The sequence below is a fragment of the Aethalodelphis obliquidens genome, unplaced genomic scaffold (assembly GCF_003676395.1).
Source record: "Aethalodelphis obliquidens isolate GAN/ISIS:26980383/991018 unplaced genomic scaffold, ASM367639v1 scaffold9, whole genome shotgun sequence".
Lineage (NCBI taxonomy): Eukaryota > Metazoa > Chordata > Mammalia > Artiodactyla > Delphinidae > Aethalodelphis > Aethalodelphis obliquidens.
The window spans coordinates 28,560,515-28,587,058 of record NW_020837953.1 but is presented as its reverse complement, the minus strand read 5'-3'; the positions used below and the strand labels follow the sequence as shown (position 1 = coordinate 28,587,058).

The 26,544-nt window shown below is 56.3% G+C and overlaps 1 protein-coding gene across 1 annotated transcript in view; it reads right to left on the bottom strand.

Annotated features, from left to right (window-relative positions):
* SDC3 (syndecan 3) overlaps positions 1-26,538 on the bottom strand; it is a 37,828-nt gene extending 11,290 nt beyond the window's left edge. The window contains exon 1 of the mRNA XM_027109389.1: positions 26,409-26,538. The gene's annotated coding sequence lies outside the window, so the exon portion shown is untranslated. The remainder of the gene's footprint in view (positions 1-26,408) is intronic.
* Positions 26,539-26,544: the final 6 nt, after the last annotated feature.

Genomic DNA, 26,544 nt, shown 5'->3' with positions numbered 1-26,544 from the left:
CCCTCTGGAGTTCCTATGGAGCTAGAGAGAGGATCCCAATTCTGGCTTCCGGCCCCAAGCCTCGACCACCTGCTCCAAAGCCCTACACAGGCCACGCAGGGCAGGAGGCCAGGGCAGGGAGCCAGGAGATTCCCCCCACCATACCCGTTACCACACACACACACGCACACACAGTCTCAAAATAATGAATTAATCAGTATTTACTTGCTACCAGTGAGTCATGGAGTGGAACAATTAGAGTAATTGCTCTGTGACTAATTGCTGGGTCTTCCTCCGTTTTAGACATTTCAGGAGCTCAGAACAGCTACCATCCAACCTTCCCCAGCTCCCGTCTCTGCTCCCACTTCCCAGAAGAACAAAGCCCCAGGACCTGAGGTGAGGGGGCTAGAAGCTCCCACACTACCAGCCTCTACCACCTGAGCCAGCTAAGCTGGGGTCCCTTGGAGACTTTCTGCTCCATTCTTAGGCAAGTAGCCTGAAGCCAGAGACATGCAGCAGGATGGGGACTGAGCAGGGACGGGGCTCAGACTGCCTCTCCTGAGCAGGTCCATCTTCACTGTCTCTCCATCCTTCCAGGCAGCCAGGGAAGGCTGGAAGCCCCTTAGCTGGGAGGAGGGGTTCTAAGAAGTCTGTGGTCCCAGGGGAACCCCAAAGTGGGGTAAATGCGGGGGCCAAAACAGGGTGTCCTCATGATACCACAGTGACCAGCACCACACACCAGCCCCTAACACCCTGCAAAGCCACACAGGCCCTTGAAATGACACACCCAGAGACATAGAAAGAACACATACAGACACACCCTGACACACACTCACCTAAAGGCAGAGAGAGGCCCCGCGTGTTGGCGTGCCTTTGGGTGCAAACAGGCACATGCATGGGGGCGGGCACTAGATGGGGGCACACACTGTGCAGCTCTGAGGCTCAGAGACGAGTATGGAACCTCCTGTGAACCCATCAGCCTCCACTCAGGTAGCTCTCACCTAGATACTATTCATCCCTAGCTCAGTAGCCATCGGCATGACAACCGTTACCATGACAACCATCTCCTCCATGCTAAGGACCAGGAGCTCCAGATCCCCACAGAGATTGGGGAGGGGGGGACAGGAAAGGGAGAGATCATGGAAGAACAGAGAGAATGATGGGGGTGGGGGGAGACACTGGATGGAGACAGAGATGCAAGGACAGAGGGAAGCCAGGGGGTCAGAGGGGCGGTGTGGGGGGACAGGGAGGAGGGAGTGGAGGGAGGACTGGGTGTGCGAGAGAAAGGGAAGGCAAGAGTGGGAGGCTGAGGGAGAGAATTCTCTCACATCTTAATTTAGCCTCACGCTCATCAGACAAAGCTGGGGAAGGGGCCACCTCAGTGATTTTCCAAGCCTACATCCAAGAGAACATTCTTTCCAAATAATAAGCAGCCCCCAGATGGGGTAGAAGGGGTGATGGCAACAACAACCCAGTCACCCCTGAGCTCACCCTGGGAAACTTAACACCGGGACACCTGAGACCTGGCGGGTGGGGGTGGGGTGCATGATGCCATCTTGCCCAGCCCCCTCCCCGAGTCTACTCAGTGCCAGCTGTACCCCTCCCTGGGGGACCAGGGCTCACCGGGACCTCCCAGGAACACTACAGGGGTGCTGGAAGCTGCAGCTACTAGGGCTACAGAGAGGAGAGAGGAGACAGGGGAGAGGAGAGAGAGGGGGGGTGGGGAACTGAGCCTGGGAGGCAGCAGGGAAAGCCTCAGAAGTCACAAATGCCAGAGGAGGATGGTGAAAACAGCCTCTGACCCCCAAACGACCTCTCTATTTGCATAATTCCATGCATAATTAGCATAATTATCCACGCCATTCCCTTAAAGGAGAACTGAACTCAAATGCCGGCCTCCCCCTGACCCTCAACTGTGCCCCCTCCAGGTAAACCACACACCCTCCCATGCCTGATAAGCACATCTGCACACCCAACCCAAGTGTGCGCGCGCACACGCGCACACACACCAGCACAGACGCATACACAGTCATGATCCACATTTACTGACCCTAACCTGTGTACCCACCACAACTCACAGACAACAGCCTGGCACATACCACCGTGGGCTCACCCGTTTGCCACCTCTCTAGATGAACACACACACAGCTGCACCCCTCTCCTCACCTAACACACCCCACACAACGTCCGTGGGTTGTGGCACACACCAACCCTCCCCACGTCCAAGCATGCCCCCTGAGTCACATATCACAGCCCACATTCCCCATGGCAGCGACACCCTCGGACTCTGACAAAAACCTCACGAGCTGTAAACAATCTTTTCTCACCCTCACATCCCCACACGCCCCACACAGCCCACTGCAGAGGCCCCTGCACCTTCTGCTTTCTGCCACCACCAGTCCCGGCCACGACACCCAGCCGGAGGCTCCCCCAGCAGTGGGTAAAGGTCTGACCTCCCCTGGGGAGCTACTGAGGGTCCTCAGGGGGTTCCAGAGGCCTCTGTCCACCACTACGGAGGCCCTGTCCCAGGTCAGGCACTGGAAGAACTCTACCTGCACCACCGCCTTCAACCATCACAGCCTCCCAGGATTTTATTATCCCCACTTCACAGATGCAGGCACTGAGGCTGGGGTTTAGAGCTGAGACATGAGCACGGGTCCTTAGCCCCTGGAACCCTTGCCCTGAACACTCCAGGGTAGCCCCCAATCTGCTGCTCATCTGGGGTTCCTACACCTGTGACCCACAGCCCCTGGACAATCTCAGCTCAAAACTACCACCCCTCCACCCCCGCACACCATACACACGCCCGCACATGGCAAACACCCCAAATGCTCCCAAATACCCACTCCTGCTCCCCACATGCTCCACCCATGCATCCCTGAAAAAGCACCCACTGCACCATACATGTACCCCATCTCAATCACCCACCAACAGGCCCCTAACACCTGCATCCCACTCCCCTCCACACATGCACACCGTGCACACACGCCATGCACACTTTCCCTCTGGGGTATGTACAAGCACACCTACAATGCCGGCGTGAGACATGGCACCTTGCCCAATGGACTGGCACACCCCCTGCCATTTTTCCTCACTGCCCCCTTGCCACCATCCTACCTTGAGCTGACCCACAGCCTTGACCCAAAGAAGTACCTCAGGCTCTCTGACCTGATGGGACCAGCAGTGACCAGAGCTGCCTGTCACTCACCCGCCCCCACGCCTACCTGATCCTCTCCATAGTTTTAGAACTGCTGGGATGGGTGGGTAACTTCCACTGCCATCCCTCTCCAGTGGGGCTGGGTGGGGGGGACATGTTCAGGTAGAAAGGCAGGGCATCTCCCTCCTCCGGCCCCCAGCCTCCTTCCAAGCCCTCCTTGGAGACCAGAAGTCTGGGTCTTTCATGCCCAGCTCCCTCCACCTGCCCCTGCCCCTGCCCCCATCATGAGCCTTCCCAGAGAAACAGGATAACACAGAGGTTAAAGCCAGAATAAATCAGCTCCTTCCCTCACTACCCACTGGACATCAGGCAAGCCACCGAGTCTCCTGGCACCTCAGTTTTCTCATCTGTAAAATGGGGATGCTAATAACAGTATGGGACTCATACGGGTGCCGTGAGGATCAAATAAGATCATGCAGGTAACGGGCTGAGCACAGAACCCAACACTGCGAGCTGAATAAATAAATGTAGCTGTGATTATTGTTAGGTACGTGTTAATACTTCCATTATGAATTCTGAAGCTTTTATCTCATTTAAGCCTCACCAGCCTCCTGAGGGGAGTAGAATCGGGATGATTACACCCATGCTGCAGACGAGGCTATTCCTGCCCAAAGAGCCTAAGCGGCATCGCCAAAGCCACAAAGCAGGGGAGAATGCAGAGAAAGAAAAAAGGAGAGGCTGGATGCGGGGAGAGGAAGGGCGAGCTACAGAAACAGGCACGGACACACAAATTAGGTCAGCTGTAGGTGGGCCAGGAGCCTGGCACCCTGTGCAGTGCTAATCATGCCGCAAAAACTAAGAATAAAATCAAGTATAATGAATTCTGCCCGAGCTTCCTTCCCCACAGTAGCCAGTCGCAGGCTCCGCTCTCCTGGTGACTGGAGGCGACGTGAGCAGGGGTTGGGAGCCCAGCTTCAGGTTCAAGTCTTGGGTTCAAGTCCAGCGCTGCTTACTTGCTGGGTGACTCTGGGCAAGTTACTCAACCTCTCTGAGCCTCTATTTGGTTAAATAATGATATACTCTTCATGGAGCTGTTGTGAGAATCAAGTAAGATGATGCACCAGAAGCCCTCCTGCGGCCCAGCACACAGCCGGCACTCAGTAACCATTCGGGGGTCTTACCGTGTACATTTTTCTCACCTTCAGGCCTGAGTGATGACTGAGTTCAGTTCTCCCTTCTTACAGATGTAGAAACTGAGGCTCAGAGAGGGGGATAAGAGGGGCAGGTGGTGGGGAATTAGCCTGCCAAGCAGCACTCAGAGAGGTAAAGTGATTTGTCCAACGACACACAGTGACTTAACACTAGATCCCAGAAGCACGGTGGTCTCAGCAGAGCCCTCTGGATCCCCACAGGCTCCATCCCCACCAGCCCCCGTCCCCAAAAGGCCCTCAGTCCTGTGAGAACTCAGTGCCCCTCACGCTCACCAGCTCCAACCCGGAGACCCAGAGCGTCACCACAGGAATGTGGGCCGGGGCCAGGCTCTGGGCAGCAGGACAGCCAGGGGGCTACACAATGGAGAGCCTGGACCAGGAAGGGGGACGCTTCAGTCTCCACCCCCTACCCATCCACAGCTGCCCTGGCTGGGAACCTAGCCCCCACCATATTCACTGGCTGCCGGAGGGGTGAGGGGCGCGAAGGCTGCATCGGCCAGGAAGGGGCCACGGAGCCCAAGTCCCAGAGAGCAGAGGGGTCTGGAGGAGAAGCAGGGGGAGGAAGGGCTGAGGAGGCCCACTTGACAGACCCCCCCCACCCAAAACAATCAGCAAAGCCCAGACACACACACTGTCACCCACTCACCCTCCCACCACCCTTCTTCCAAATACCCACCCCCAGACCGCCCACAAGGGCAACTGAGAGGGCAGGAAACACCCCTCTGGGTCCATCCCACCTGAGCCAACTGCTCTGCAAGAGACCTCCCGACAGCAGAGCCCTCCCTACCCCACACCCGTACTCCATCAGCCCCAGCCCACCACCCCCACCACCTTCGCCACTACCCACCCCTGTGCTCCCACCATCCTCTCCAGAACCCCCTTCCCCATGGTGGCACCGCTCTCATCAACACTGGACGAGAGAGCTAGCAGCATCCTGGCTCAGGAGGCCGCAGCCTCCCAGACCCAGACAAGCCCCCTCCCCCTTTCTCTGCACTTCCATTGCCCCATTGGGAAATGAATCCGTTGTCAGCTTGGTGCTCTAAGTGCCCTTCTGATTTGGACACTCTGGGTGTCCAAGAATTCAGCCCTCAGGTCAAAGAGAGCCAGGGCAGTGTTATTTATAAGAGAGAAAAAGGGGAAATAACCTACATTCCCAATATCAGACGACTAGTTAAATAACTTAGGGCACAACCACGACATGGAATATTATGCAGCTATCAAGAACTGTGTTTTCACAAATCCACACTGTCTAAGTCATTAAAAGGCATAAATGCATAACGAAAGGCTTATTTTTTTTTTTTTTTACTTGTTTCAAAGAATATGCAAGGACAGGAGAATGTACACTCTGGTTGTCAAGAGGCAATGCAGCACAGCTGTTGATAGGATCATACAAACAGTTCTGTCTCTCAATACCTGGGTGACCTTGGACAGGTACTTAACTCTCTCGGCCTGGTTTTCCTGGTAAACAAAGATAACAATAGCCACCTCCTGGGGTTCACTGTAGGAGACTCCGGGTGCCCACACGTTAAGGAACTGCTCCATAAATGCTGGCTATTAATACTATTATCATTAAATTTAAAAATAGGTTATAAAAAAAAATACGTAGAACTTGATCCTGTTTTAATGAACTCAGTACCAAAGTGTATTTCTAAACACTGAATTCTAAGACTAAAGGTTCCCAGAGGCTCTCTCTGGGTGGTGGGATTACAGGTAGTTTTTCATTTTTTACTCGGGACCTGTTTGTATTTTCCAAACTTTCTACAGTAAACTCAAGAGTACTTTTGTTATGAGAACTAGCACGCTCTTTCTGAGTCCCCATGCCCGCAGTGCCCTGGTCTCTGAAACTCCTTGGCCCCTTCCTTCTGCTGAGACCCCACTGGGGCTGGTCGTGAGTTAGGAGCAAACAGAGGAACCAGCAGGAAGGAAGTGAACACAAAAGCCTCCAAGGGAGCTGGCAGGCCCAGTGGCCCGGAGCTCCGTAGCTGCACCTCACTGCAGACTGGCTGGCTTAGCAGAGCCCGGTTCCCTCCCCCGGCATTCACCGGCTGGCCGCCACGGTTGGCTTACAGCGCTCAGACACCTCGCCCACGGGCCACCCGCCAGCTTCTTCCATCAGCCTAGCTCCCGGCCCACCAGCCCCGCCGGCCCCAGCCAGGGTGCAGGCTGGCCACCCTACAGCTGCTCACCCTTGTCACCTATACCTGGACAGAGGATGGCAGCGCAACCCTGGGAACACCAGCCCTCTCCTCAACTCAGGGCTGGGGCATTCCCCGCCCCCCCCCCACCCCCCACTGTCACTGCTCCATCCATCCCAGCCACCTGCCCTCTAGCATCACCTTCTCGGCCACCCTGACTCACACCGCTCATTTATTCCTGTCCCCAAGGCTGTGTCTGAGAGCAGGACCACCCACTGAGGCCCCCAGCTGCCCAGCTCCCATGCTCCTCCCGCACTGAATCCTTTATGGATCCCTTCCAGGCCTTGCACATGCTGTTCCTGCTTCCTGAACACCCTTCCACATCTCTGCCTGACCAGCACCTACTCCACCAGAAAGTCAGTACAAGCAATATCTATTAAGCACCTACTGTGTACCAGGCACTATTCTAGACACCCGGTGACCCACACTCAACAAGACAGGGATGTGCTCAGGAAGCTCAAACATTGCTTCCCCTGTGAGGCTGCCGCATGCCAACCACCTGCCTGTTCTGAAGTCCCTTCCTGGGGACTCTGCCTCCACTGTGTTGTCATTTACTGGAGAAGGAGGGGCCACCAACCATCTCCCATCACTCCAGTGGGCCCCTTCTACCAGATTCTCATGGAATGCACTTGGCCACCCTGGGAAGCGGGTACTACTGTCCCCATCTACAGATGAGGAGACTGAGGAGGCTGTTAAACCACCAGTGGGGACACAGCAGGATGTTTTTTTGTAGAAGGCCTGGGGCCATTATTCCCTGACCATGAACAACCGTTACAGCTCCCACAGAGGAGCACTCACTGTATGCACATGGCCCCATTTCTCTTCACAAACATCTTACTGGTGAGAGATTATTGTCCCCATTTCACAGATGGGCAAACCAAAGTTCAGAGAGGTGAAGCAACTGGCCCAAAGTCACACAGCAATGGACCCAGATTTGAACCCCTGGATTAGCTGAACCCTAAGGACCCTGCTCTGCACACTGTAGCACACACCCAGTCCTCACCAGTCTCCCCCACCAGGAATTTCCTCGGGGTGGGTGGCTGGCAGCTTCAGAGTCTACACATCACCACCCCACCCTCCCCAACACCCTGCAGAGAGACAGACAGAGAGATGGACTGTCTGGGAATGAGAAGAAATGGAAGACAAGCCCTGTTCCCATGACAGGTGGCCCGGTTCCACTGAGCAGCCCCACCCACCACCCCATGACTCACCAGCAGGTGCCCCTGGGATTGAGTCTCCAGGCTCTGCAACCATCCCTGCCAACAGACTCGGCAAGGGCCCACATTTCGCAGAACAACCCAGTGTGGGGTTAGATGTTCTGGTCCTGGCTTCCAGAGAGCTCTGGTCAAGTTCCTTCACCTCACTGGGCCTCAGTTTACCCACCTATGAAATGGGAATGATGATTCCCAACACACCAAGACACCATCTGTGACACGATGAGCAGTTATTAGGCAATTAGTAAGTGCTGGGGCGTGACTTGGTGTCCCTACTCAAAGCTCACCTCCTCAGAGAGGCCCTCCCTGACCACCAAATGCATCCACGTGACCTCCCCACACACCCCATCACTGTCAACACCAGGCTTACTCCTCATAGCTCACCACTGCCTGAAATTAGCTTGTTTACTTACTTCCTTGTCTAATGCCTATCTCCCCCTCCAACAGCTCCTGGTGGCAGTGAGTGGGACACAGTTGGCCTCCATCAATATTTGTTCAGTGAATACCGTGAATGGGATCACCCTTACAGACCCACATTACCTACTTTTCTAATCACTATGTGATCCTGGGCAGGACCCTGTCCTCTGGCCTCAGCCTCCCCATCCAAAGTTCTCTCTGGTCCCTCCAAAATCCAACCAGGGCTCCAACTGCCCCGGGAGGAGGGAAGAGAGGCTGAGACTGATCCCAGCAGTCTTTTCATAAAACAACTATGCAAATTATGTACAAAAGCATGCAAGACAGCAGGTTCCCAGCAGAGCCTACAGTTCTGGCCACTTTACAACCAGGCCTGGGCTGGAAGGACAGTAGCATTTACTGAGCACCTACTTAACGCCAGGCCCCTTACTGATAGGACCAGGTGAAATGGGCCTCCTTACTCCATAGTCTCAGGCCAGGCAACTTGCTGGAGGTTACAGAGAACTCAGCTGGTGAGTCAAGATGGAGTTAAGGGGAGCAAGGCATTACCAGGGGGGGACTGGTAACGGGGAAGGGCCTGGGAGAGCAGAGAGAGACCCAATGCTGTGTGTCTGGTTCTCATCCCACAGGATAGGACCTAAGGAAAGGCAAGCTCAAAGGGCACAGGACACCTCTCCCAGATCTTAGGGGCCACCTGAAGCCAGGGGCAGAGGCCCCAGAGATCTCACCAGCCCTGGGGTTCTGCTGGGCCTCCAGGAAACCAGACAGACCCTGCTGAGTCAGCCCGAGGCAGGCCCAGTCCTTCTAGCTGTGCTGGGACACCACACAGTTCTTCCGTCCTCCCCAGAGCCTCCCCAGGCACATGCTAGGCACACACCCTGGGAACACACAACACACACACACACGCACACACACACACACACGAGAAATGTGCCCGTCTGTGTGTGACTGTATCCAGGCTCGGCCTCCCGAGGAGTCCGGCTGTGCTCTCCCTCACCCTCCCGTTTGCTAGGTTATTTATAACCAGCACAAACTCACAACAGTGGAGACACAGCTCCTCACCCCAGGCCTATTCTGCTGGCTTCTGAGCTGCTCCATTTCGAGGGACAGAGCAAGCCAGACTCAGCATGAGTCATGGGGGCCTCCAGGGCCACCACCACCATCACCTAGATGGGAAACTGAGGCCTAGAGCAAGGAGTCAGAAAAAAAACTGGAGGAGGCCCCAGGGGCTTGCCTAGGGTCACATTCACCTCCAAGGCCACCTCCAGCCCCAGATAACACTCTCTGAGATATAGGGGCAGACGGATGCCCCAGCCCTCACCCTCATGTCCTGCATCCTGGGAGACAGGTGGGACCTCGCAGTAAGCAGGAGCTCTGAAGCCAGATTGCCTGGGTCCAAATCCCAGCACTGGCCCTCAGCGGCTGTGTGACCCTGGGCAAGAAAGTCCACCTCTCTGAGCCTCATTTTCTTCTCCTGTGAAATGAACATAATAATAGTACCAACCTCAAAGGGTTGGGAGGATTAAATGAGATTATCCAAACAGGATCTCAGCCCAAAGCCTAGCTACCTCTTGGCCGAGCGACCTTGGGGCAAGCAAACGGGACAACAGTACAGCCCAGAAGGTCATGAGAACTGAAGCAAAGGTTCTGACACAGAGAAGGTGGTCAAAACACACAGACTCCTTTCTCTCTTCCTCTGCTCTCACGGGGTCCCGTGATTCCCTGACCACCCTCAGCTTCTCCCCTTGATAATCTTTATCTCCCGTCACTAAGCGCATGGAGGTTTTTACAGCTATGGTGCCACTGAATCTTCTAAACAACTCCTTAATGGATAAATTCTCTCCCCAATTTTGCAGTGAGCACCCTGCCTTGTCAAATACAGGTGTTCTATAAATACCTGAGGGATGAATGGATGCAAGAATGAATGTGATCAGAAAGTCAGAAAATAACAAGTAGCGGAGAGAATGTGGAGAAGTTGGAAACCTCATGCACCACTGGTAGGAATGGAAAATGGTTCAGCCACCCTGGATAACAGTCTGGCAGTTCCTCAGAAGGTTAAACATAGAGTCATATGGTCCAACAATTCTACTCCTAGGGTATGTACATCCAAGGGAAGTGAAAACATATGTCCACATATTTAAAAAAAAAATGCAACATTATTCATAACAGCCAAAAAGTAGAAATAACCCAAATATCTACCAACTGATAGATGGATAAATAAAAGGTGGTGTGTCCATACAATGGAATATTATTAAACAAAAACAGAAATGAGGTCTTGATACACGCTACCACGTGGATGAACCTTGAAAATATTATGCTGAGGGAAAGAAGCCAGTCACAAAAGACCACATCCTATTTGATTCCACTAATATGAAATGTCCAAGATAAGCAAACCCATAGAGACAGAAAGTAGATTAGTGACTCCTAGGGCTGAGTGATTGGGAAGAAAAGAGGAGTGACCCTTTTCTAACCCTAATAGGTATAGGGTTGCTTTTGGGGGTGATAAAAATGAGTAATATTGGTGATGGTTGCACAGCTGTAAAAATACTAAAAACCATTTAATTACATGCTTTAAATGGGTAGATTGTGGGGTATTTGAGTTAACGCTCAATAAAGCTGTTGTTTAGAAAAAAAGAAAAGAATGAATGTGTGATTGAGGATCAGAGAGGGTGAGGTACTTGCCCGAGGTCACACAGCAGAACCTGGACTCAAATGCTCGGATGGGAGGGAGGTGACCTCTCTCCGAAGGGCAAACACTGACTCTGCAGACCACAGGTGGGAGGGGCCAGTGCGGCAACTGCTTCCCCTGTGCTCGCCAAAGGCTACTTTGTCAGGTGGGACCAATGGAAGCAGCAGGCTTTGCCCAGCGGGACCCAAGAGAAGGGAGGCAACTCCAAACTCAGGCTGGCTGCCATCTGCACCGCTAGACCCCAGTGTCCCCAGCTCCAGCCACCAGTGGTTCCAGGATGTTCCCACTCAGACCCTCTGCCCATGTGGCTGGCCCCTGGCCGCCCTCAGCAAGAGACATGAGGATACGTCCCTGCCAGGGAAGGGGTCAGGAGGATGGCGAGGCCCTAGCGGTGAGGCGCATCTGAGTGTGAAGTCAAGTCCGCCTGCCCCTCCCCCCGTGGCTGTCTAGGGCAGCCTTGAGAACAGACACCTCACCGGCCCAGCCCCTCACCCTGCCCTGCCTCCACCTGGCTCTAGCACCAGCCTCCACCCAGCCCAGCTGGCAGCCGCTGAGCCCCAGGCTGGTTTCCATTCCCTACTCTCTGCGCAGAGGCCCGTCTGTCCTGAGGGCTGGGCTGAGGCACGAGCTGCCAGGCTTCTGACAAGTGTTTGGTGTCCCCCAAACCTCCACCAGGCTGAACCCAGGTTTGAAGCCTGCACCGCCTTAGTTCCCTGCTCCACTCCACAACCTCAGCAACCTTCGCCACCCCCGCCCCCCAATCTGGTCACTACGGGGGGAAGCGGTCTCCCCGCAGCTCAGACTGCAGGGCAGGAGCCCCAACGAGCCCCGAAGAGGGGGGAGCCAAGAACACCACAAGGACCCCCCAGCCCTCAGTCCCAGCTATGGGTGGAGGGAACCAGAGAAAACCCCGGCGCCCCATGTCCTCTCCCCGACACCCTCACCAGCCTCCTGCAGGTCCAGCGCATCCTTGTGTCCAGCCAATCCATCCTCAGCCCCCTGCCATAGGTTCTACCCTCCGCACCGAGCTCAGACGGAGTCCAAACGCCCCCAGGGCTTTAGGGACACTGAGTGCCCGGCCCCCATGTGCCCTGAAGTCCAGGGATGAGACACACCCTCCCCTCCTCATACGTCACTTGAACATGACTCCCTGACCAAAAACTCCTTCAACTGACCCATCACCTGACCCTCTGCAGGCAGGGTCAGAGGCCCTGGTCCTGGGATCCTGCCATCAGAGCCCCAATCACACCAGCTTGGCCTCCCTCCCCACAGCGGGGCTGCACCACAGCCAGCCCCATACCAGAGCAGGATGCCAGGGACATCCAGATGAATGAGCCCAAGTGGTCCAGCCCCAGAACTAGACCGCAGACAGTGTTTGTGGGAAAAGGGCCTGGCCTGGAAAAGCCAGGCTCGAAGATGGACATGCGGCAAAGGGCTATTCCTGGGACCCAGCTTGCTCCCCAAACCCCAGGACAAGGACAGTGTGGTGGTTGCCACCTTTGCAGGGATAGAGGCCTCTCATGACCACTGCCCCCACTACAAACACTACTGGTCACCAGCCCTGGGCAACATGCTGGACTCTGAGCCAAGTAAACCCGAATTCTTGAAGCTACCCCGCAGTGCAGTGGTTACTATCCGGCTTACAGAGGACACGGGAGAGCTGCCCAAGGTCACCCAACTGAGGAGCAGAGGTCGAAGACAGAGCCCCAGCGGGGCTGCTGCCCAAACATCATTATCCCAGCCACCCCTTAGAGACTCACACACATGCATCCAGGGAGGGGAGGCCGGGTTGGGAGGACTCAGCCCGCGCAACCTCGGCGCACCTCTACGGCACCCTGGGTAGCGGGCGTGGCCTTGCCTCCCACAGCGTGCTGGGAACAGTCTCACCTCTGAGCGGAGGCCCACGCTGACCCGCCACGCCGCAGGACCTGACAGCTTTTCTCAACAGAAGCACTGCAGACCCCTGGGCGGGACAGTTCTCCAGGCCCTGCAGCATTTAGCAGCCGTGACCTCCACCCCGGGAAATGCCAGCAGCACCCCCACTACGGTGACAACAAAAAGTATCCCCGTGCATTTCCAAATGCCCCAGGCGCTGATACCTTCAATGCCCAGCTCAGGCCCCACTTCCTCCCGGAAGCTTCCCCACCCCCCTCCCTGCTCAGGACCCCAGATTCAGCATCTCCTGGTTGGGCCTCATTTTCCCACTTAGTCCAGCAACCCTCTGACCATTAACAGTGTTCCCAGAGATCAGAATCCCTGGACTGCCTCATACTGAGGATTCTGACTCAGGGTCCACAGCAGGCAGGTAGTTAAATGAAGGGACTGCCTCCCCTGGCCTCTCTGACCCAGCTGTCACTCTCCTTGGGGACACACAGCCACACCCCTCTCGCTCCTCCCCAGCTTGTCTGTACCAGGGTTTGGTAAATCACACATAAACAAATCTCCGAAAGAACCCAAGTTCTGAGCTTGCAGCATCACTGGAGGTCATGCAGAAGACAAGCTCTGAGGCCCTCTGCACCCCACCCCCGAGCCCCACCTTAATCACCTCTAAGGAGGCCAGATGAGCAGCTGCCCCTTTGACCTGCGCTCCCTGGACTCCGGGATTAAGCGCTGGGATTAAGGACGGACACACTCCTGGTCGCTTAGAGCTCCAGCAACATGCATGTGTGCATGTGTGTGTACATGCAGGTGCACACGTGAGCACACCGAGGGGCATTTCTGGGCATGTGTACAGGTACACGCGTGTGTGTATACCTTCAGGTTGTCTTAGGGGGACTCAGATGCCTGTGCAGGCCTGAGTGTGTTGGTGTGAGTACAAGGGCTGCACCTCTGCGAGTGGTCCGTGTGCACCTGGCAGAGTGTGTGTCCCTGTCTCTGGGTGCCTGTGTGTGTTCAGGTATGTTTGTGGGTCTGTGTCTCGCGTGCACAGGACAGGGTGTGGGCTCAGGTCTACCTGTCCTTTCACGTACACAACTGGGTCTGCACGTGCACGTATTTCTATCTGTGCACCAACCCCCCCACCCCGAGGTGGGAGAGCGTCTCCCAGCTTCATGCGCTATTCTCCCAGGAGCTGTTAGTACTGTGGCCACCCCAGGTTGTTGGCAGCAAGCCCCCTAGAGCTGAGAAAGTGGAGAGACAGCAACTTGGGGGCTCCTGACTCCCCTGGCCTGAGTCACTAAAATAGCTGGTGGCAAAGGAACAGGCCACAAATGTCCCTCCCTTCCCAGACCCCAGGGCCCCCATGCATCAGCACAGACACACAGTAACACACCACAACACACGCAGGCACCCATAAACCCAGCCCCTCGCCCGAACCTAAACAGAAACATGGCCTTAGCTCCGCACGGATAAAGGATCACCCTGGGTGCCACCACAGACTTGCAGACGGTCCCCGGAACTCAGAGCCAGAACCGCCTCTTCTGGAGCTGAGATTGTCCCAAACCAGCCTCCTGGCTCCCCCGCCTCACGGGAGAACAGGATTCACCCATCCAGGGCTCAGCTCCCAGGGGCCACCCAGGGAACTGCCCTGGGGGAGTTGTTCTGCCTCTCAGTGCTGGGGACCCTGAAGATCCAAGCTCCGTCTTTGGGCTTGGCATCCTCATCTGAACAGCAAGGTGAGGGGCTGACTTCCTGTGGCCCTTTGCCCTTGAAACTACACTTCTGGAGGGGCGGATGAAGGGAATGGGGGGTTCCAGGCCCAGAGGGCAAGGAGTAGAGTCGTCCCTCTAGCCCTGACCATAAACACCCTCTCAGCCCTCAAGACCCCTGTCCCCCAGGGGACTCTTCGGTTCCGGGCCCCTGAGTCGCAGCCGGGACCCGAGAGGTTCCCATCAGCCCTGAGGAGTGAGTGCGGCAGAGGCCTGGGGGAACCAGAGAAGGAGAGGGAGAGAGAAAAGGATGGGAGGGAAGGGGAGGAACAGCGGGCCGCAGAGGAGGAGGTATGCAGGAGGATGGCCGGTGGAGGGAGATGGAGGGCAGAGGGGGAAGATTTCTCATAACCAAGCCTGAACCTCCCGTAAGGAGGCAGGAAGTACCCTCTTGCCGCGGTGCTCCCCGCTGCCAGCCTCCACTCTCCTCTTCTCCAAGCTCGGGGATCACAGGAGGAGGGGGCTGGGAAGAAAGGAGGAGATGGGACAACAGGGCAGAACCAGAAGTGAAATAGACTGAGGAGGTTCGAAAACATGAAGAAGGAACAATGTAGCAATGTCTGAATTGGGGAAATGAAACAAAGTAATATGTGTGAAGCTGACCAGGGAGATGATATAATGGGGGGAGTAGCTGCTGCAACAATGTATCCAGGTGAGGGCTCCAAGGAGGTAAGGATGTAACCCTGTGGGGAGCCAGACACTATGAAGCAAGTAACAGAATTGGGGCTTAGCAAAGAATCCTACAGCTTGTAGAAGAAGAGCAGTACCTGGGAATCTAGAACAGGGAGACAGGAGAGAAGGGTCTGAAAAAGGGCTCACTGTACCTGGGAGCTGGGAGAAGAGGCTGGTAAATGATTCCCAGAAGGGGACATGTGTGCTGGGTTTTGGAGGATGAGCAGGAGTTTGCTGGAAAAGAACAGTCCACAGAGAGTGAACACCATGTGGCAGACATGAAAGCAAGAGAAACAATGTTGTGCTCTATACCCAGCAAATAGCCAGGAGTCTTGGGTGGTAGAAGGGGGTCAAAGGGATGAGGCTGGAGTAGCACACTGAGTGCACTGAAGGGAATCAATTCGGTATAGAGTCTTGGGCATGAGGGCAGCTGGTTGGGTCAGGAAAGGCTTCCTGGGAGAGGTCAGTGGGAGCTGGGCCTGCAGGCTAGGCAGAAAGAGACAAGTAAAGAGAAGAAACATGGTACAGGGGATGGTGCCCTGCCTAGGAGTCAGGAGACATAGTTCTTAGTCCCAGCTCAGCCACCAACTTGCTGTGTTACTTTGGGGAAGCCATTGTACCTCGCTGAGCCTCGATTTCCCCACGGGCAAAACAAAAAGGCTGAACTAACAGCTCTCAGAAGACCTCACTATGACTCGAGAGCATTCCTTCGGCCTCGGTTTCCCCTTCAGGACAATGACAAGTTGGACAACAGTGTTTCCAAAGGCCTTCCAGCTGAGATCATCTTCAGTCCTCTGATCTTTCCCCAGCCTGGGCTGGCCTCAGCCCATGGCCCAACCTGAACAGAAAACATGCAGCAAAGAAGCCCCGTGTGGAAGCCAAGAGTCCCAGTCCCAGCTCGGGGCTCCCCCAGAGCGGCCACACAGGCTCACCCAGCAAGACCTGACTGGCCTTAAATTCATCCTCTCGGGGCACCACACTTTACAGTTTGCAGCACACGAGGTAGCATGGAGCAGCGCTCGTGCATCAGATAGTACTCTGAGGCTAGACTGTTTGGGTTCAAATCCTAGTAAGTGTGCCACTTACTAGCTCTGTGACCTTGGACATGTTTCTTAACCTCTCTGTGCCTCAATTCCCTTTTCTGTAAAACCAAAGTAATAATGGTAGCTCCTTCATAAGGTTGTAAAGATTAAGTGAGCGTTAACTTTTTTTTTTTTTTTTGTGGTACGTGGGCCTCTCGCTGTTGTGGCCTCTCCCGTTGCGGAGCACAGGCTCCGGACGCGCAGGCTCAGCGGCCACGGCTCATGGGCCCAGCCGCTCCGTGGCATGTGGGATCTTCCCGGACCGGGGCACGAACCCGTGTCCCCTGCATCAGCAGGCGGACTCTCAACCACTGCGCCACCAGGGAAGCCCTTAAGTGAGCTTTTCTACATGAGACATTTGGCAGAGTAACTTGCACATGGCAGGCACTCAACAGGCATAATTCAATATTAACATCACCACATCCATGCTCTTGCTGTCATCCCATGCCAGCCCCTCAGCCTGGGGCTGCACCCATTTTAAAGACCAACATCCTCTACCTTGAGGATGGAACCCAATGCCTTGGTTTGGACTCAAAGCCCACCTTGTGAGCCACTGGAGAATTCTCCCATGCTGAGGCCCTCTGGCCTTCTATTGTTCAGCCCCAAAACACCCCGTGGCACAGGGCCAGGCACCCAGGAGGTGACCAGTGAATGTCTGTTAAATATAAGAAGCAATACACTCTCATTAGAAACAGCACCGCCTACAGCAATGGCTCTTCCACCCCAAAGGGAGGTATGTTCCCATCTCCACACGTCTCTCCCCGAGCTGGGACTTACTACCTTTAACCACACTTCGGTTCCCTAATATACCATGATTTTTCCCACCTCTGAGCCTTTGTCCACCTTGATCCCTCTGCCCATCAATGTGCTGCCATCCTTCAAGGCCTGGAACAAAGGACACCTCCTCCATGGAGCCCTCCCTGATTCGCCAGAGCCAAAACCAACTTCTCTTTCCCCTGACTCACTTCCTCAGCCCCTCATCTAACTAGGAGCTTCCTGAGGTCAGGGAGCAGGTTGAGCCCCCTCAGTGTTCCTAGAGCTCAGCACAGGCCAGACACAGAGCGGACAGCAGTAAACAGTGCCTACAGTGACTGGCAGGTCAGCAGCAGAACTGGGACAAGAACCTAGGCACTGGACTCCCTGCCCAGTTGCTCCTCTCTGCCCAGGAAACCAGACTCACAGCCCAGCCTCCAATTGGCCTGGATCATGTCCCAGAGGCTGGGAAGGAACGTGGTGCTCAGCGCGATGGGCAAGGAAAGGGCCCCTCCTACCCTGGCCCAGGAAGAACCATAGACAGGCCACTTGAAGGAAGCAGGCCTCCTATCCTCCCCACAACCGAGCAGGTCTGTCCTCCCTTCCCAACTGGGCTACCCCAGGTCAGGCCCTGCCCTCTCTGGCCTCTGGTCTTTCTGTTAGTTCCTCAAATGTGAAGACTGGAAAGGCCCCTGGGTCACCCAATCCAATTTCCCCACTTTGCAGATGTGGAAGTAGAGGCTGGGGGGCAGGGGGGGTAGCTGCCCATGGTCACATGACCAGCCGCCTCTCAGATTCACCTCTGAGACCTAACAATCTTAGGGAAAATATAATCATTAAAATAAGTAAAATAAAAGTAACTATTCAGGGCTTCCCTGGTGGCGCAGTGGTTGAGAGTTCGCCTGCTGATGCAGGGGACGCGGGTTCGTGCCCCAGTCCGGGAAGATCCCACGTGCCGCGGAGCGGCTGGGCCCGTGAGCCATGGCCGCTGAGCCTGCGCGTCCGGAGCCTGTGCTCCGCAACAGGAGAGGCCACAACAGTGAGAGGCCCGCGTACCGCAAAAAAAAAAAAAAAAAAAAAGTAACTATTCAGGAGCAGCTTCCTTTTAACTAGCTGCCAGCTCGTTAACTAGCTGCACCTCCCCCAGCACTGCTCCCAACCCCAGCCTAGTGAATGAGGCATTATTGGCCCATTTGACAGAGGAGGAGAGTAAGGCTGAGTCAAGGAGTCGCTTGCCCAGGTTCACGATGCTTCCGTGGCAGAGCTGGGATTCGAACCTGTCTGGGGGAGGGAGGCAGGGCCTCCTCCCTGCTTCTCTTCAATGCCTGCCCTCACAGCACAACATGCCTGCCACAAACCCACCAAGCAAGGCTCACTGACAAGAGGCAGGACACACGCAAGATACACCTGCACACCCACAGCCCCCAGCACAGGGCCAGATAGAGAGCAGGTGCTCGATCAATGTCTGCAGAATGAACAAACTAGTCCATCAAAAGACAGGCCCGGTGCCCGAGCCCACGCAGCCCTGAGCCTCCTCGGCCTGCCCGATGCCCCCAAACAACACGGCATCTCAGGCAGCGGACTCCAGCTGCTTGCTAACTGCCTCACCTGGGGCACACTGCTTAACCTCTTGGGCCTCTGTGTCGCCATCTGTAAAGTGGGGTAACAATACCTACCTCACAGGGTTGTGCTAAGAACTGAGATAAAGCATGTTAAGCACTTGGAACTGTGCCTGGTACGCAGCACGCACTAAGTACCGGCCACTATCACTGTCACCATCACCATCATGCCTGGCTCCCTGACAAGGGAGCAACTTCAGGGCAGGAGCCAGGTAGAATTCAGCTGCAGACACCCTCACCCCACCCTCAATGGCAGCCTAGCCGTGAGGAGGGGGCAGGAAACATGTGGTAGGTGAGCGAAGGGCTGAGACAGACATGGGCACCCACCCCGGCTGTGAGCCCTGGAGAGGGTGTCAGTACATGGGTGCTGCCAGGCACCCCGAGAAGCAAGAATATCCTTCCCCTGCTCCCACTGTAACAGCCCCCCCGCCTCTCCAGGAGCTTTGCCTGCTCAGTGCCCACACAGCCCCCCAAATCCCACCCCAGGAAGGGAAGACAGGCCTAATGAGCCGCCCACAGTGCCCTGGTGCCCGCAATCGAATTGGCAATCAGTTTGCTGCAATTAGATTCCCCAGATCCTGCTCGCGATTGATTCTAAATTACCCTTATTAAAGTCTGGGCCGGTGAGCAGGGCTTCGGGGGTGGGTGCAGGACAGGTGGGGCCTGGCTGGCAGCTCAGGAGGTGCAGAGTTCTAGGAGGGCTTGGGCTAAGGCTGATCCCAGGGTGAAGCAAGCCCATGGCCCAGAAGCGGGGTCTAGGCCCTAACTAGCATCATCCCCCACCCCACACCCACGCCTCAAATTCCCCCCCAGCCCCCCAAGCCCCCACCACTCATCGCTCATCTCAGAAGACCCCAGTCCTGAAGGGGTGCGATAACATGGTCAGCAACAGCGCAGCCGGAACCCAGAGTAGTTGAAAAGCAACTGAACACCCAGCTCCACCCGTGCCCAGCCGTGAGCTCTGACAGGTGGCCTGACATCTCCAAGCCTCACCAGCGTCAGAAGGCTCAATGAGACCACCTCCCCAGTCCTTGGTCAAGGCCCCAGGCCATCTCTGGGCTTCGGGACTCCCATCTGTGAGACAGCAGGCTACAGGCTGCAGGGCTGCAGGGCCGATGGGCTCTTTAGGGCTCTCTCACCCCTGAGGTCCTATGCAAACAACAACAGTCACTTAGTCTGGGCCAGGACCTGTGTGATGAATGGAACACAGCCGAGGTACTCCCCAGCTGGGAGGAAAATGGGAAGAGCCCAGTGTCACCATGTCCATGGCTATATCTCAAACAGCAAGGTCTCTCTGGGGTTCCAGGACTGGAAGGGCGGGCCTGAAGAGTCATCAAGTCCAATCTTCTGCCTCCAGACTTACCCACAGGCTGCCAACAGCTCCAAAGAACCGAATTCCTCATGAACTCAGTACCACGAGGCACTGGAAGGTGCTTCCTCTCATCTGGCCCAAATCCTGCCTGCTGCAATTGGGAGTCCAGGCCCACGTTCTCCCTCTTAGGGTAGCCCGGCGGCGATTCTGCTTTGGGTCATCCACGATCGTTCAAACTTGGTTCCCAAATTCTCTACCCCCAAGAAGCAATTCCTAAGTGAGATCAAGAAAGGGACAGGAAAAGAGCCAAACCAAAGCAGGTATAGGGAAGAGATCGCTATTTGCAGGAGCAGAGCCCACTGCTCACCAGACACTTTATCATTTTGTGTTGTTCGTTCTCAAGGAACTCGGAGGCAGAGGTATTCTTAGCTCATTTTAAAGAGGCAACTGAGGCTCAGAGAGGTTAAGTGAACTTGCCAAGATCACACAGCCAGAAATTGGCAGAACCAGGACTTCAACCCTGGTCCAGTTGGCTCTGGGGCCCCTCAACCTGCACCCTCAGGTTTGGCGACCCCAAAACAGGCATAGCACCAAGGCCCAGGTGGGGACCCAGGGGTGGGAAGAAGGCAGACCTCAGCCAGCTGGGGCACGTAGAACCCTCTCCACCTGGTATGAAAGGCCAGCACAGGCATTCCCTGCCCTCCACCCTCAGCAGCCAGGTAGGGAAGGGGCCAGATCACTTGTCAGGGGCCACCCTCACCCCATCCCCCCGCTGGGCCCTCAGCCATTGCCGCTCAGACTCCCCCCTGTAATCACGGCTTCCTGTTTGGCGCTGAGACTGGGCCTGGTCAGTGGGGGAGGGGAGCGGACACCCCTCTGGCCAGGGCCTGCTCTGGAGGGAGGGGGGCCGGAAGTGAGGCCTACCCGGCCTCCTGGAATCTTGGGAGGCTGGGAGCCAAGGCAAGGGGAGTGGGTGTCAGCCAGCAAATATTTACCAGGCGTTGGCCTGATGTTCCCAGGATGTGGTGGAACATAAGGGGGGACAGCAAGACAAGCCAGGTGGTCTGGGACCAGCACAGACCCTGCTCGCTGCTTCAAGGGGCAGTTGGGGGGTGAGCAAGGGGCTGGACCCTGGGGCAGCCTGGGGCTCCAGTCACCCCGCCCCCCACCGCGGACACAAAATCACAGGGCTCCAGCAGCTGGGCTGGAGCCCAGAGCCACAGGGCCTGCGTCCCACACAGAAGCGATGACCGCACCTTGGCGCTCAGACCGCAGGCCCACCCCATACGGCCCCCTGGCGCCTCCGAAGCCACGGGCACACACCTTGGACCCAGCAGGACTCTGCCAGCCTCACTGTCACCCCAACTCACCTCCAAAGTAGACAACACAAAGCCCCAGCCTGGGCTCCAAAGTCCACAGTCCTGGCTTCCTTCCTTCCTTCCTTCATTCATTCACTCATTCATTCATTCAAACCATTCAATTCTGGGCCAGGCAAGAGTTGGACTTGGGGGTTCAGCAAAGAACAAGGCAAACACAGAGCCTCCCTAAGGCACTCATGGTCTATCAAGAAAGTATTCTGCTACTTCTCCTGACTGCTGTGTGACCTCCAAGTCACTCCCCCGCTCTGGGGCTCAGTCACTCAGGCCAGAGAAAACCTTAGGTGCAAGGGGGCCAGGACTCAGGGACGGGGTGGTAAGGATGTACCTTTGGGCTCCACACAACTTTCTAAGGGCCAGAGGGGATTAAAGGCAGGCCTGGTCGCCTATGCAGAGAGTGAGCCACACACTGGGGGCATCCAGTGTGTGTACAGGGGGAACGGTGGCTTTTTTAGACCTCTCTCATTCTGAGGTTCTAAACATTTCCCCTGTCCTGTGCCATGATCACATGATCCAGACACAAGCCCCCGCACCCCCCCAATCTTGTTGACTCCTGGCACAGTTTATAAAGCTCTCCCTTGACCCGTCGCCCATGACCTTCAGAATAGTTCGTTTACAGATCACAGAGCCTTGTGAGGCAGTGGAGGAGCAAGGGCTCCAGGGCCAGACCCGTCCCCCGCCCCATGCAACATGCCTCCAAGGCTACAGTGAGAATTAAATGAAAAAAGATAGGAGACATGCCCGGCCCAGAGCCTGGCAATGAGCAGGCATTCATGATACAGGTAATGTGGGCATAATTTGCGGGTAAGGAGGGCCCAGAGAGGTAAGTACCTTGCCCAAGATCACACAGCAAGAGAGGGTAAAATTAGGCCTGCGGCCCAGTTCTATTAGCCTGCCAGGCCCTGGCTCAATCCAACTCTGCCACTTGCCAACTGTGTGATGCTGAGCAAATCACTTAACCTCTCTGTGCCTCAGTTTTCTTCATCTGTAAAATGGGAGTTCTAACAATTCCCACCTCCAAAGATTATCATGAGGATTAAATGAGCCAATGCATATAAAGTGCTCAGTGGGCAGGGCTCTCAGTCTGCTTTAGCTGCTCTTTGTATTATTAAGCCCTCAGAGGTGTGGAAGCTGCCTCCCAAATCATGGCCTCAGCCACTGCCAGGCTCACCACCTCCCATCCCCAGCTGTCTCAGTTTGCTCCAGCCTTCAGGAATCCTATTACAGCCCCTTCTAGAACAACCCATCCCTCTCCCCGCAAGCAGCTCTGGGGCATGGTCCCAGCTCCAATGGGAGGGGCAGGAGGGAGGCCTGCAGCAAGACCTGGCTTCTAGGGGAAGCTCTGTCTTGACTCTCTCCTCTCCACGATGCCCCTCTCATCCACCCCACTTCTGCCCCAGCATTTTCCAGATGTCAAGCCCAAAGCTGTCCCTGCCCCAGCGCTGCCCTGGGGCCTCCCAGGACCCCATGCCCCAATCCATGGGGTAGGAGCAGCCATTTGCTTTCAAAAGGCCACACTGCTTTTTCTCCAGCAGAGGTCAACCCCACACCAATCCCCAATATGAGGGAACAAGAAACACACTGAATTTGTAGCTGGGGGCACTGTGCTGCTCCCCAGGGAGCAGAAAGCACCAGGTTCCAATCCCAACTCGGGCATGAGAATGGTGTGACACCCCCCCCCGACCAATAACACCCCTAATAATAATTGTATACATCAAGTATTTGTCCCCAGTTGACAGGTAAGAAAGCTGAGGGTCAGGGCAGGCTACAGCTTGCTCAGTGTCACATGGCAACCATTTTTATAGCTTAGCTTAAAACCTCCTCCTCCAGGAAGCCCTCCCTTGCCCTCCAGGCTCCCTCCTGGAAAGGCCCCATCTCCTGAGAGCTCACTGGCAAGCTGTGCTCAGTCTCCCCAAGGAGATTATTTTCTCATCACAACACCCCTGTGAGGCTGGCACTGTTATTGTCCCCATTTTACAATGAGGACGTTGAAACAGAAATCCCTTACCCAAAGTTTCTGTCCCTGGAGCCCCTGCCACCTTGGGTGCTAACAGCAACAGATCCCTATGGTATCCCTGTGTCAGGGCCTGGCCTGGAACAGTCTAGGGGTCCCCAACGTTTAATTTTTAAAGTGAGAACAATCTTGCCCTGGCAACCCAATGTTCACAGTCAACCAGAGGAGCTGGAGGGAAGAGGAGTAGGGAGCTCCTGGATACCTGAAATTGTGGGGGTGGGGAGGGAGCCGGAACCACCAGGCATGGGGCTGGCGATTCAAAAGAATTCCCTGATTGATTTCCCCTTCCCATGGTCCCTCACCCTACCACCCCCCATCCCTACCACATTCCCAAACACAGAATGGCGACCTTGTAAAAGAACAAGTGAACACTTGCTGAGTGTTACTATGCGCCAGGCACTGTGCTAAGAGCTTTATATGTTAACCCCGCTCACTCTCCTATTCTCCCCATTTCACAGAGGTGGAAATGAAAGCACAGAGAGGTTAAGTAACTTTCTCAAGGTCACAGAGCCACAAAACAGTGAACTCCCAACATTGGGAATTCAAACAAGGCTAAGTGACACCTAAATCCCTTTCAGCCCTGAGCATCTAAAGAACACTTTTCAAGCTGAAATTTCCAGGATCCCCAAACTCTGGGTCTTTCTGGGCAGTGACTTAAGTACAGCAACTGAAGTGGCCCTGAAGGCAGATGTCTCTCAGAGTCGTAATTAGCTGGTCTCTCAGGAGAGGACTCCCAGAGCAGATGCCAGGACACACATGCACACACCCCAACTCACCATCTGCAGCGCGAGTGAGCCCCACTACTCCTACTGAGGCCATCCTGGAAGCTGCTCACCCCCACACACACACACACTCCTTTTCAAGCTGGTGGGCACCTAGGTGTCATCCTGCCCTTCCCCTACCCTGAGCCAGCCACTGCCCATCCCAGTGATGTCCTGGGAGGCCCCCGCCACGGAGGCCACTCCTGGAGTCATCCTGGTTGGGGCTCTTCTGGTCTAATCTCAGTCGCTCCTGCTGCAGGCATCATGGTGTGCCTCCCTGGCCACTGGTCACCACCCATTAACCCTCTGCCTCCCAGGCCAGATGAGGTGACGTCCCTGCTCGGCAGCCGGGCCCCTGGAAAGGTGTGAAGCCTGGAGAGGGATGCCCCCCTACCTCATCCAGGGCCCCACCCCTCCTCTCCTCCAAGTCAAGCCCACCATCTGAGCCTCCAGGCCCAGACCCCGGGGGTGTGATTTACCTGCCACCCAGCACTGGGTCTGAGCCACACCCACTCTACCTCGGCCTCAGATCCAGGGGCACCCTGCCTTATCGGAGCCTTTCACCTCCGTACGCTCATTTAATTCTTTCCACCACCTCACGGGGCACAGATTACGAGCCTTGGTCTATGGATGAGGAAAAGTTGTTCGGCGAGGGACATGACTTGCCCAGGGGTCACCCAGCTCGGGATCCTGCTGGGCGGCCAGGTCTAAAGCATGCTGTCCGGTGTCCCTTTCATTCATCACACACCAAACACTGACTGAGCTCTTCCTGTGGGTGAGCACACACATCCTCTCATTTAATCTCTCAGGAGGGTGTTATTAGCCCCGTTCCACAGAGGGGGAAATGGAGGCTCAGAGAGGTGAGATAACTTGTCCAAGGTCACACCACGAATCAGGGGAGGGATCAGGATTTGAACCCAAGGCTGTGTGATTTCCACATCTTTGATTTCAAAGATGGTCTTCCAGAAGTGTAGCTGAGAAAGTAACCCAGCTGCTAGGATGGGCTGGGTCCCTGTCCCTCCCAGGGACCTCTTTTCCTCACCCCACCTGGGGAATAACTGGGGATGAGGCACCCAGCCCACCGGGCCCCTTACTCAGCCTGGCATTCAACACTCCCCCCCACCCCAGCTCATAGTCCCCAGATGGGAAAGGCTGAGGAGTAGCCTGCCTGTCCAAGATGCAACCTCTGAGTCCCTGCCTGACCTCCTCCCATTTCACAGACTGGCCAACTGAGGCCCAAAGAGACTTGCAGTGGAGGAGTAGACACCCGGGGCGGGGGGTTTGCCTGAGAGGCCTGGGTCCCTCTCAGCCTGGGGAACGGGGGACAGGCATAGCTCCTAGAACCAACCAAGGGGATCAGGCCTAGAAACCCCCCAGTTCATGCCCAGGCCAGGCTCCAGACACGTGCCCATAGGGAACTCACTTGGGACCTGGGTCCCTCAAAGGGGAGGAGTTGGCCTTTCCTCCTGCTCCCCCTGATGGAGCTGGGACTGAGCTCAACCCCACGGCTGCTGCGGTCACTCAAAGGAACACCCAGGGGTCACCTCATACATACTCACCGCTACCTGCACACTCGGCCCCACTCAGGGGCGCATGCTCCACGCACGGGGTAACCCATGCACCTGCCAACACACGCCTGCACACACACTCCCATGGGCTGGAGCACACACCCACCACAGAGATCTCCCCCTCAACACACTCACCTCTTGTAGGCACACACAGCATGGCCAACAGTCCCCAGCCCGTCTCCGGCACACACCGTGCACAATGGGTCACCCTGACACGACCACACGCAGGTAGGGCACGACGGCCCCCATCCATGGGGAGGGACTGGTCCTCACGCCTCATCCTTCACCCGTGCACACCCCACAGGTCCCAGCACCCTCCACGGAGGTGGCCACACACGCGGTCACACTCACCCACCCCCTCAGGTCACCTTCACACAGGTCCCTTTCACCCCTCCCCCTCCCCGGGCCCCCCTGCCCTCCCGCCGCGACCCTCGGAGGGAGGAACCTAACGCACACCCTCCCCCAGCAGGGGGAGGCGACCCGATTCCCTAAAAGTGGCCGCGGTCCGGGCACACCCACGAAGCAAAGCCACGTCTGCTCAGACCCGAGACACGCCCAGCGCGGCCCCGCGCCCGGACCCCAGCCCGGACCCCAGGCCGCCCACGGGGAAGGGTCCCGCCCCCGGGGAAACGAGCCCCCGGGGAAACGAGCCCCCGGGAGGCGCGGGTGGCCAGGCACTGGACCCCCGCCCCCCCCAAGGCCGGCGCGGCGCGCAAGCCGGGGCGCGGGAGCGGGAAGCACTCACCCCCGCGGCGCGCCCCGCCAGCAGCAGCAGCAGCAGTGGCGGCAGGAGCAGCCCGCGGGCCCCTGGCCCGGCCGCGGCCCCGGCCCCAGCGCCAGCCCCGTGGGCGGCCCCGGCGCGGTGCGGCGGACCGGGCTTC